General features: G+C 44.0%; 1 long non-coding RNA gene across 1 annotated transcript; it reads left to right on the forward strand.

Moving 5' to 3' along the window:
- Positions 1–339: 339 nt before the first annotated feature.
- LOC308508346 lies at positions 340–3,462 on the forward strand. Its single transcript, XR_013995015.1, has 3 exons — positions 340–431; positions 1,057–1,135; positions 1,998–3,462. It is a non-coding gene; the product is annotated as an uncharacterized lncRNA (long non-coding RNA).
- Positions 3,463–12,228: the final 8,766 nt, after the last annotated feature.

Below are 12,228 nucleotides of genomic sequence, written 5' to 3' on the forward strand. Positions count from 1 at the left end.
GTTTTATACCCTCTCACTGAGGCCGGAGAGACACACACAGAGCTCTGTGGAAATGGGCTTCTGTGAGTGGCCCAGCCTGCACTGGGTGTCCACGCTGACTCTCATTTTGTTCTAAGTCCCTTCCTAGATGCGGGGGTCAGGAGAGCCAGACTGAGGCCCCTGTGCAGCCCAGAGGAGGAGAGTCAGAGTGTGCACTTTAGGGGGGTGAGTTTGTGGGGGGGACTGGGAGTGGCTGGCTCAATAGGGAGCACTTCTCCTTCTCAACTTCTGGTGTTTTCTTCCGCATAGAGGAAGCTTTGTGAGGTCACATTCAGATTTCCTCCTGCCACGTCACTTCCTAGAGGAAAAGGAATTACACTGGGGAAGAGCAGCTGGGTTTGCAGAGTCCGATTATGTCCTCTTCTTGGAGAGCCAAGCTGCCTGCAGAGAGGGTGGGTCTGCTCTGGGCCTCCTGCCCTGACAGCACAGCCTGGGGCTGGTTGGCTGGGTCTGCTTGAACCTGGGTTAGTGTTAGGAAACCAGTTTTTTGCAGATATCACGGGTCACATTCTCCAAGATCAGCGTTGTAGTCATTAAGGTGGTATTTTGGTGTCTAACTGCCTGGTTTCTCTGACTTATTTCTCAAGGGCTCAGCACTTGGGGAGAGAAGAGGGTGCTTTTGGAGGGGCCAAGTGGAACTCCCAATAGGGACAGTCAGCTCAGCCCCAATAATGAAAAGAAAAAGGAGGTCGGGAGTGTGCTCTGTCCCAAGTGGTGGTCTGTGATGTGTGTGGTGAACTCTATGGCACAGGGAACAGAAAACACAGAAGCTCAAAGTGGGAAGGAACAGAGTGTTCAAAGACTGAAAAACAGCGGTGCTGCTGGCACGCTGTGAGCGAGGAAGAAGTCACTAAGAAATGGCTAGGGAAATCGCCACACCAGAACATGCAGGCCTAGCAGGCTAATGAAGAGAGTTTGCATTTTACTCTGTGCAATGGGAAGTCAGTAACAGATGTCAGCAGGGCAATGAAATGGTCTTGTTTAGACTTGGAGAAGTCATTCTTTGTATTTCTGTAGAGAAGGGTCTGGAGGCTGGGCCCTGAGAAGAGAAGAATTGGAGATGAATCCTAAATTCTTGCTTGATGAGTGGATGGAGGTAAGTGTCATTCACAGAGTTGGACAGGGCTGGGAAGATCACTAAATTTCAGAGATTCCAACCTGTGTCTCAGTGGCAATGTCAGGTAAAAAGTTGGCTCTGGTACTCAGAGGGTCTTGAGGAACCCCAACATTTACACGTGTGAGTGGGCTAAGAGGACAAACGCCTGGCTGGTCCTGGCAGTCGTTTGACTAGACAAGGCTAGCAAAACATTTTTTAAAATTATTCAGCAGGGTTTGGGGCTGACTAATACAGACAACTTCCTTTGGAAAATTCTGTATAGACAGCCTAGCCTTATAAAGAATGATTGCCTGATTTTATTTGGGGGAGATTTTCATAGCTTTCAGGAAATGTTTTCCTTCTCTATACAATAACTAGTTGTCAATCATTTTGCTTTTGAGGGCAAAGAATGCAGAAGTGTTTTTATTCATTACAATTGCTGTCTTTTGAAAAAGGACTCTGTAATTAATGTTTATATGGGGCACAGAGCTTTTTCAAAAAGTCCCCTCCTAACACACACAGCTGTGTTTTAGAGCCTGATTTTTCACCTACCCAAAGGACCCCACTGGGATCCACTATTCATCTCAACCTCTGCGTCTCCACATTTTTCATAATGGAACCACTTTCCTGCAAAACTCCTGCTGGCTGAACCCCATTCATTCCCATGAAAGAGGCTGCCGATATTTAAAGTTCATTTCAGGAAGGTTTCATAATAAGAACTGGGGGAAAATAACATAATCTCATTTTAAAAACGTTTCCTTCCTCTGTTCTGCTGATAGAATCAAACAATTCAGAGTTCCATCTGTCCTGTAACAGGTCCAGATTGCGTGATGTGATTTTGAAGTTGTTTCTTTTGTTTCAGGCCACCTCTGGTGGGATCCCCGCCCCTCCTGGATGTATTCAGATTGTGCCATTTGATCCTTGGATGTGCAATTCCAGAAGCAAAATAATGAGCCAGCATTTAGGAAAATGTCACTCTGCCTCAACGACCAGCCCCTAGCACTGGGGAGGGAAGTCCAGTTATAGAAGGCAGAGTGGATTTTTGTTTCAAGGAGCATTTTCAAAGTTAATGTGAAAACACACAAGTATAAACAACAACCATCGCAATGTGAATCTATAGGTAAGGTGCAGACATGTTCCAAGGTGTGTCGGTTAGTCTTTCCTCCCTCAGTGGGGTTCTGAACAACCACGACTTTGTATGGTGTTCCCTGCTGCACCAAGAGACTTCCCGGAGAGCCTCTCAGTCCTAGATGAAAGTGGGAGGGACCGGCCCCTGCAACACTGCCTGTTCCTTTCCTGGGTTTCCAACCTGCCCACCCCCTTAGCTCTAACTTTTAGCTCAGGGCTGGCGAGTTTTTTCTGTGAAGGCTGATGCCTTATCTGTTCAGGCTGCTATAACAGCCTTTGGGCTGGGACATCAGCTTTGTGCCTGCCTCTGGACTCAAACTAAAACATGGACTCTTTCTGGGTCTTGCTGGATCTGAGACTGGATTACACCATCGGCTCCACTGGGTCTCCAGCTCCTCACCTGCAGACTTCAGGGCTTGTCTGCCTTCGTAAGCCATGAACCTATTCCCTACAATCAGTGCCTCTCTATGGATACCTCCTATTGGTTCTGGTTCTCTGGGGAACCCTGACCTTTCGGTTCCTGGAAAGCACTGAGTCCCTTCCCTCTGTAGGAACTTTCTACCCTCCTTCGTGTCCTGACTGAAGCCCACTTGACCTCAAGTCTCAGCTGAAGCATCAGTTCCTTAAGATAGCCCGACCCCTCTGCACACTCACCCCCACCATCTAGGCCGAGTCCCTCTAAACTTCTCTGCTAATACTAACCATAATGGTAATTTAAATGTGAAAGTTTAAATAATTTAAGGTTATGTTGCGATTTTATGCATTTAATGTCTCAGGACGTGTGTGTCCTCCCAGGACGACACGCTCCCCAGGGGCAGAGACCCCAGCTGTCTTGTTCTCACGGTGGCACAGGGCTGTGCCTGGATGTGCAGGCCCTGTGCCCGGGGCTTGGAGAACCCCGGAAGTGACTGGGATTATACTCTGCTGAAGAAGGCAGAAATGTCAGGGTAAGGTAAAAAAATAAATAACCTGCCTGCCTTAATCTGTGCCGAGACGTGTAAATCCTAGAGAGAGAGAGGTTGTTTCTTTTTCCTTTATGATTAAAACTTACTATTTCTCTGTCCTGGTTAAAATAAAACTCAACCCAATTAAGGTGACAAGGTATTTTCCAGTTGGGCAGTTTTGCTTGTTGTGGTTTTTAAAGTGTGTGTATAGCTGGGTGATAATAAATGACTGAGAGTCAGGATGGATGAAATCCTAATTTTTGTCCCCTCACTTTTATCCTTCTTCACTTTCCCTAATGACTTCCATACGGGGATAGAGATGATTCATGACTTGTGTTTTTAAGTTAAAATGTATGAGTTGCAGCTCTCCCTTATGCCTTATTATTTTCACTGTGCAGAGACTTCCTATTAAGCTAGGTCGTCCTTGAGTGCTGGGGCCTCCCTGGATGAAAATGAAGCTGGATTCACTGACTGGGTTTCCCCCTGCGGCGGGCCACACCAGTGCTTCTGAAAAGCCTTGCAATTCCCTCCTTCCATTCCTTTTTCTGCCCCCTTCCTCCTCCAACATACTGACTTGGTCGGTTTTCATTGGAGGTTGACTGGAATATTTCTTTCATTCTCCTATCGTGTACTGAATTCTATCTACAAGTCTCCAAAGGACAGAACATGGAATCAACTGAAGAAAAGGGTCCCACAAAAGGAGTGAACTTTGGCGACATAGGAGGCCATCCATGAACAGATCAGTTAACAAACATGCTTTGAGAGTCTTCTTTGAGATCCACGGTGTAGTAAATAATTGAGAGTTACAAAACTGGAGCATTATCTCTTTGTTCCCTACTTAATTAATATTTTATTGGCTATTTGTCAAATGCAATGCAGAAAACGTTGGGGCTGGAGAGCCTGACCCACTGAAGTGGGGAGTATCAGGAGGGAAGGAAAGAAGGTCCACTAAGAAACTTGGTGTTTTCTAGCTTGAGGTACTGAGGTACTGAGTGCCCATATTGAGAGATGATAAAGATTCACTGGGCTCATTCCTGTTTAAGTTTCCTCTGCCTGGCTGCCTGGAATGCTATTCACCTAAATATCTTCAAGGCCAACTCTCTTACCTTGTTCAAGTCTTTCTGCAAATGTCGCTTTCTCAATGAAGACTCCTTATCTGCTATGGTCTGAATTTTGTGTCTCCCCCAAAATCGACGAGTTGAAGCCCCAACCCCCAGTATGATGGTATGTGGATCTGGTGATGAGGTCATGAGGGTGGGGCCCCCATGATGGGATTAGTAAAAGGTACCCAGAGAGAGCTCCCTCCTCTCTCCCTCCATTGAGGGCACAGCGAGAAGATGGCCATCTAGGAACCAGGAAGAAGGCCCTCGCTAGACACCAAATCTGCTGGCACCCTGATCTCTGAGTTCCAGCTTCCAGAGTGTGAGAAATGAATGTCTGTTGTTTATAAGCCACACAATTTATGGTATTCTGCAATAGCAGCCCGAATGGACTGAGACCCTCACCACACTATTTAAAATTGCACTCCCCACCTCCCTGCCACATTCCCCACCATGTACTCTCGAGTTCTTTTTATCCTTTCCAACTTTCTCTTCTTTTTATTGTGCTTGCCATTTTCTAATATGCTACATAACACACATGTATTTTCTACATGTACATGTGCATGTATTTTCCATCTCCACTAGAGTATACATCCAGTGAGGGTATACGTTCAACGTTTTATTCATTAAGTGCCCAGAAAGGTTCACATATGCTCACTAATATGTTGAACAAACGCATGACATGATCGCATGTTTTTAGCGAATCTACTCTGGCCTAGCTTTAGAAGCATTGTTACATTGAAATCAATAAATAATCCACATCTGTTAGTTGCTGCTTGTTCCTTTTGTTTCCTGGTTTTTAAGTAGCTGAGAGAGAATCACTGAGCTGGTAATTTTATTGCTAATGGAAATGCTAAATTTATATCCAAGCGGCAGCCTGTACTCTTTCTGGATGTTGACAGTTCAGGTGCTAAAGACAGAGAATGAGCGGGGAAACAGGACTTGATGGGAGTCAAATGCTGAAGTTGAGATAAGTGGAGGCTGTTGGGGGCACATTTGGGGCAGGGTGCCCATGATGGGAAGACCAGCCCATGGGTCTTGGGGAACTAAGGTGGAACAGGAAGGTGGGACTGGATGCTGAGGACCAGGAAAGCTGGGCCGCGGAGTCTGGCACTTTGTGAGGGGCCATACGGAAACAGGCCAGAGAAAAGCTTGTTTTAGAAGAGGGCTGTGGCTGCTATGTATAGGCTGGGCTGCAAAGTGGAGTCAGAGAAAGTCAGAGAAACCTGCTGCAGAGTCATTACCCACAAGCAAGTGAAGGTCTGAACAAGGTGACAGGAAAGAATGATGTGAAATCTTTTGAAAGAAACAACAGACTTTCCCCCAATTTTTATTATGAAAATTATCAAACATACAGAAATACGCAAAGAACAGAATATTACCACACATGTACATACGTGGGTGTATGTGTGTATACATATATAAAATGACCTAGATTCAACAACTGAGAAAACAGAATTTTAATTGGGTTTTATTTCATTTACTAAGATCCTACAATGGTGGGTTACAGTAGGCATATTATTTATACAGAATATTTTTCCAATTAGACTCAGAATCAACACATGATCATATTTTCTCATTATAATTTCCATAGAGTCAAGACCATGATGCCGTTTTCAGTATACTTAGTCCTTGAACCTGAACTTCCACATGAAGTCACAATTCATTCCATTAATGAGGAAGGCAACGTGATGCTGTTTGGTTCAGTACATCTGTGATTGTAATCTTTGCCAGGCAAATATTTTTTAAACGTTCATGTTAGCTGGGTTGAAATGAAAAATATTGTTTTGTTCCTCTCTAAAGAAAATAAAAGCGGATGTGATTAATATTCTATACCAGGCATTCTCTGAGGATGAAGTGCTCATTGATGCTTCACCATTTTAGCCTCCCATGTGGGACAAAAAAAGTAAGAGTGAAGTAGAAGGTGAATATACTGAGGAAAATGATCCTATCAGACTTACATTTAGTTATTTTTCTATTTCCAGATTTTGTTCTTTCCCTAGTCCCGTTTTAGGTTGTTTTTGTTGCTGTTTATTTGTTTTGTATTTTGTTTTTGTTTTTTTGGTCTTTAAGGTCTGGCCCAGCGTGACTTCCTATGACTACAAAATCTTAGGCTGGGGAGATGCTGTATTCTTGCCACCCTTGTCACTCATTAATTCTCTTGTTGGTGACTTGTTCAAATGCCAATTCAGAACATTCAAACTGTTCCAGTCTCTGTTTTAAAACCATAGATACCACGAACTCACTAAGGTTCAGTAGTGTGGTAATGAGGTCCTTTGAATTCTTTGTGTAGTGACCCTTGGAATATTCAAGACAAGTAATCTGACATTGAATTTTGGAGCCATAGATTACAGCATTATGTGGGGTTTCTAGCTATTTAGTTCCCACAGTAATTATTCCTGGGCGTGGGATAGTGGTGTAGGGTACCACACGGCTTCAGAATAGATTGCTAGGGCCGCCCAGCTAAGAGGGGTGTTTGGGATCCATGTGTCAAATAGTCAATTCTGGATGCCGAGGGCATGAGGGAAAGGATAGAGGAGAATACTCATGCTTAGGTCCTGGAGAACAAGTTCCATCCTCCACACACAATTCATCTGTCAACTGTGTTTATTTGTCTGGCTCTTGGAGAGACACATGCTCATTCCTTTCCCCCATCATTTTTTTTTTTTTTTTTTTTTTTTTTTTTTAGTGAAGAAGGCAGAATTCTCATTTATTTGAGAAACAACATTACAGAAGGATTCTTTGAAAAGATACTTGCACCAAAAATGGCAACTACATGGTGCTAAGCTCAACATCGTCATACCCAGGGTCTTGGCCCAGGACCAATGAGGATCCTTTCTCTCCCATGCCAGAGTTGAGAGCTTCTCTAGGAGACTGAAGAAATATGCCTGTCTGGTAATACCTGGCACCACCTCCCTCCTCTGGGAAAGAATAAATCTCCCTCATCCCAGGAAGAGAAGGAATTTCAGGAACAGGTAACTCTTCAACATCATCATAATCCCCCATTCTTTTAAAATTCCTTTTCACTTGCACAAGTAACACTCAAAAACATTTTCATTGTAAAATAAAATTCTACACAGATAAAGCCAAAAATCCCCCTTAATTTCCCAATCCCCAACCTACTTCCCCAGAGGTAATCGCTATTACCAGTTTGGTATGAATCTGTCCAGATTTTCTTGTGTGTATGTACATGACCATATTTACATGGAGAAATCATATAGTTTTGTGGATGTTTATATATATATATAATGTCATGCTTTCCATAGTGTTCTGTTACGGCTTTCAGTTAACAGCATGTCCTTAAGGTCTTTCTGTAGCATTACTTATGTGGTCTTTTCCATATAAATCTACTTCATTCTTTTTGCACTGCTACATTATATTCCATGGAGGTGCCCAAATTTAACCAGCTTCCTAATGATGGCTATTTAAGTGGTTTTCATGTGTTGTTTTTCCATTTTAAACATTATAATAAACATCCTTTGCTTCTTTGTTCACACACTTAAGTAATTCTCTCGGACAGATGGAAACCGGGACAGATGCCTGCAAGCGACTTGCTAGTGGAAAAGGTGTGGACATTTCCTAAAGATAGATCCTGTCAAATCACAGATTTATTAGCCACATGCCCCCTTCATGTTTTTCTCATAAGCTGCCTTAGACGTTTCTTTGAACAAATATCTGCGTGCGTGATTACAGGAAGAGGTGCGTTATTTGAGGGACGTGAGATGGAGATGCTTCCATCTAGCACCTGGCCCCTCTCAGGAGCGAGGTGCGGTGTCTGTGTTTGGGGTCTGGACTGGGGGGGGGGGTCCTGCCACTAATCTAAGATGGTTTGGAAAGCTTATAGTTATTAATTAGTCAATGTGATGCCTTTTAATGACAGAGTTCTGCTTGACTGTCGTGGCTTTATGATGCTGAGTCAGGTTTTCCTACTTGCCCATGCCCCTTTTACAAGGTCAGATTGTGAACTATTGTCAGCTGGCCCATGCTGAGGTCTTCTCATTATCAAGGGTGGATCTAAGGGTGTCGTTCTCCTGGGTACGTTTGATCCCGTCACTTATTAGCACTTTCTCCAGAGGCCATGTTTTCACGCCCTGACACTTTGACCTCCAAAACACAACTTTTAATCTTTACGTAGACCCTTTGCTTCCCCATTCCCATCAACCACAAGCATTCTAGAATCCACCTTGGGTCTCGGAGCACAGCTGAAGGCTTGAGAAATCCCTTGGGCCAGGAGGCATGGGTGGGACTGCCAGCGACAGCTGCTCTCTGGTGGGTTCCCCTGGGGTTCCTCTCTGCTTCACTGCTCTCTGCTGGCCACACCCTGTGGCCTGTCCTCTGCCCCCCCCCACTCCATCCTAGCTGTGACCCCAACCTCCTCCCCACTGCCTGCCACCTCGTCCCACAGCTTTCTCTGCTCACCAGGAGAGGACTGGTGTCTTTACCAGTACCTTGTACTGGTGTGGGCAGTGTCTGCAGCTGAGCCAAACAGCCCTCAGAAACCCGACAGCTACACAACCCACATGCTCCTTCCTGGCTCCGCGCCCCCAAAATGCACTGACAGTGACCAGATGAATGCTTCCGTGTCCAGTCACTGGTATGTTTTCAAGTTCCCATCTGCTGTCATTGTGTCCAGAACCTGTTTGTCCAGGTGAGCTGTCTACCTTACATGGTAAGGGCTTAAAACGAGTGAGAGAGACCAGCTTAATGCAATGCTCTTTATATAGTGCTTAGCCCAGAACCATAAGCAATTAGGTACTTAATAAATACTTCTTGGTGGCATACTACTACAGGAAATTATTTCCTTGATTATGTATTTCTCGAATGTGGCAGAAGGTTGCTGGAATAGGGGTGGAAGGGTGGTATTCCTTTTTAAATCTTTTTCCAGGGGTCAAATTTTTAATTTTCAAATGCATGATTCCTTCGAGGATCTGATTTGATGCCTAGTTCTGAAAATGTAAATCATATTTACAAAGCCAGGTCATGTTTAGTCTCAGAATGAGTTGCCATGCACAGATCTGAACAAACACGAGTGAGGTCATCTTGTTCCTGGCATCAAGTTATCGCAGGTCTGCCTTGGAGCCTTGTCATCCTGAACTGAATGAGACAGGGAGGGTGCAGAGTCTTTCCCTGTTCCCCCCAAACTCTCAAGTCTTTCTATGGCACCTTGCTTTGTGTCAGATTTTTCTTCTTAAACAGTAAATTGCCACAATTTAAAGAATTGTTTGCATTTACACCATTTAAAGAATTTTTTTTTTTTAAATCATGTAACACATATTTGTTAGGGAAGACTGTGGCAGTAATGGACTGTTTTATTTAAAGACCACATAGATGTTTTAGGAGAGGTCTATAGGATTTGGAATCAGGAAAAGTAGTGGATTGCCGTTTGTTTTAGTTTAGGCAACTTAACCTTTCTAAGCTTCAGATTTCTCACAATAAAACAGGTATAACAATGTGAAAAAACAACCGGGTGTGTAGACTAACATGTCGCCTTTTGTAGCTTACGCTCTCCCTGCCAAGGCATGATCAGAGTGTCACCCTGACATTTATAGTGGGCCTGTTTATGAGACCTGGCTCTGGGGACTAAAGTGTCCTAATCCTGGCCTGAGCCAGTGATTCACTTTACGACATGGGGGCTGTTGGTTTCCCTGGCCAAGTTTCAGAGTTATAAGGTGGGAATCATAGCACCAGAAGGGGTAATGTCTGCCACCCTGAGCAACCCAGAAGGAAACGTTGCTGCATGGGTGCAGAACAGAAAGGATTTGCCCCAGATTGCATTCACAGCTTAAAAAAGAGTTCAGGACTTCCTGCGTCAAGGTCTAGCGACCAGACCAGATGTTTGGTGAGAGAGGAAGTAGAGGGAACCAGCTCCAAGAAACTGTCTGCTCTTGCAAGAGTCCGATTGGCCTGGCACCAAGGGGGTTTCCCGGCTACTTTGTGAAGTTGGGTTCTTTCTAGCTCCATGAATAACCTTCTGGTGAGGACCAGGGACGCTGCTGCTCATGGGTGTTGGTGGCAGCTCATGCCCACCATGCCACTGTTTGCTCCTGTGTGTCCCCAAGGTCTGTGACTTCCTTGAACCTTGACTTGCTTGAACCTGCTGTGAACAGAGCTAGAAAAGGGACTCTAATTGGAGGAGAGGGAGACAGAGAGGGAGACGGAGACAGAGAGGGAGACGGAGAGAGATGTGTATGGTGGGGGTGGTGGGGGTAGGGGGTAGGTGTAAGAAACAAAAGGAGACCAGGAGAAAGAAAGTGGGCTCTCTTGTCCTACTGAATTTAAATTTTATTTCAAAATTCTTTCCCTGTCACTTTGTTCTGGGCTGTCTCTTCCGTTCTGCTTCCTGGTTGGCTTTGGTGTGTTTGATCCCATTGTTAATTTTGCCCTTTGTCTGTTTTTCACTTTTGCAACATTGATCCAGGTTTTTTTCCCCCTCCTCCTGGTTTCTACAGTTTCCAGAACATACTTTAGAGACAGCACTCCAAGAATTGGATAAACACCTCTATTTTTTTTTCTTTTACAAGAACATATTTTTTCTTTCTCTTAAACAAATCCCATTCTTTATTTTCCTCTGAAATCTCATTGTTCATTTCCTCTAATATCAAGTTCTTCCTTTCCCCTTCTTTCCCTTCACCATAAGTTGTTTTTCCTTTATTGAGATATGATTCATATACCATGCAATTCACAAGTGTACAATTCAGTGGTTTTTAGTATATTTACAGATACTGTAAATATACTGAATATATTTATAAATATATTCAGTATATTTACAGTATCTGTTGCCATAATCAATTTGAGATCATTTGCATGCCCCCCAAAAGCAATCCTGCTCTCATTAGCAGTGACTCCTCTTCCCCCTTCACCTCCTGTCTCGGCAATCACTATTCTATTTTCTGTCTCTATGGATTTGCCTCTTCTGGAAATTTCAGATAAATGGCGTCAGAGACCATTTGGTCTTTTGTGATTGGCTTCCTTCACTTAGCCATTTTTTCAAGGTTCTCCCATGTAGGATGTGTCAGCACTTGATTCCTTTTTATTGCTGATGCCCAGAGATTTCGTGTATCTGTGTAGCATAGATGAGGGTTGGGGCAAAAGGCAGATGCGAAAAGCAGAAACAGGTAGCTCACAGAAAAGAATGCAAAGTGGTAGATTATTGAAATACAGTGTGAGCCTTTGCCAAAAATAGTCCTGAAATCATTTTGAAGAGCATTACATACAGCCTGCAGGAGATATGGCAAAAGTCCCGAATTCATGAGGGGCCCAGACCAGAAAATTCTTTCCATGTGAATCCCAATGCTTGCAAACCCTTGCCTCTCATCCCCCTTCTCTCCTCTCGTCTTTCTGTAGAAAGGAGCATCGTGAGGTGTACCCACACCTGTGTATTTCAGTTCTAGTTTTGGTCAACAAGGAGGGAAGAAGGAGGGAAATGACTTCATTGCTGGGAATTTGAAAGTGCCCAACTGAGAAAACAGTAGGCAAGAGCTAGATTGAGCTGGCTTTTTAAAATAAAAGATGTTCTCAAGTCAGTAGGAGGTGAGGGAAGGCCCAAGACATTGATAGGAGACAGTTTCCAGGCTACCTGGCATCGAAACCTGATGCCATAACAAGATGGAGAGCCAGCAGGCACAGGATCTGGGAGTAAGTTTGGCAGGTATGTGTGTGGTGAGCGAATCAAGGATATGGTGTCTTGGATTTCCTTCATTATCCTGGTGGAGGTCAGAAACCTTCCCGAGAGCACCCAATGTGACACTCAGACTGTAAATCAGATTATGACATCACAAAAGAAACAGCTGACCATGTTTCAGGTCAAGATTGAAAGCCACTTGGCATTAATATGAACCATAAGCTAAGCGAGAAATATATGAGCAGGGTGGGAAAGTTTCCCTCTTGCAAAAATATCTCAAGAATTATATTAATAGTTAAA

This window comes from Rhinolophus hipposideros (genome assembly GCF_964194185.1).
Source record: "Rhinolophus hipposideros genome assembly, chromosome: 1".
Classification (NCBI taxonomy): Eukaryota; Metazoa; Chordata; class Mammalia; order Chiroptera; family Rhinolophidae; genus Rhinolophus; species Rhinolophus hipposideros.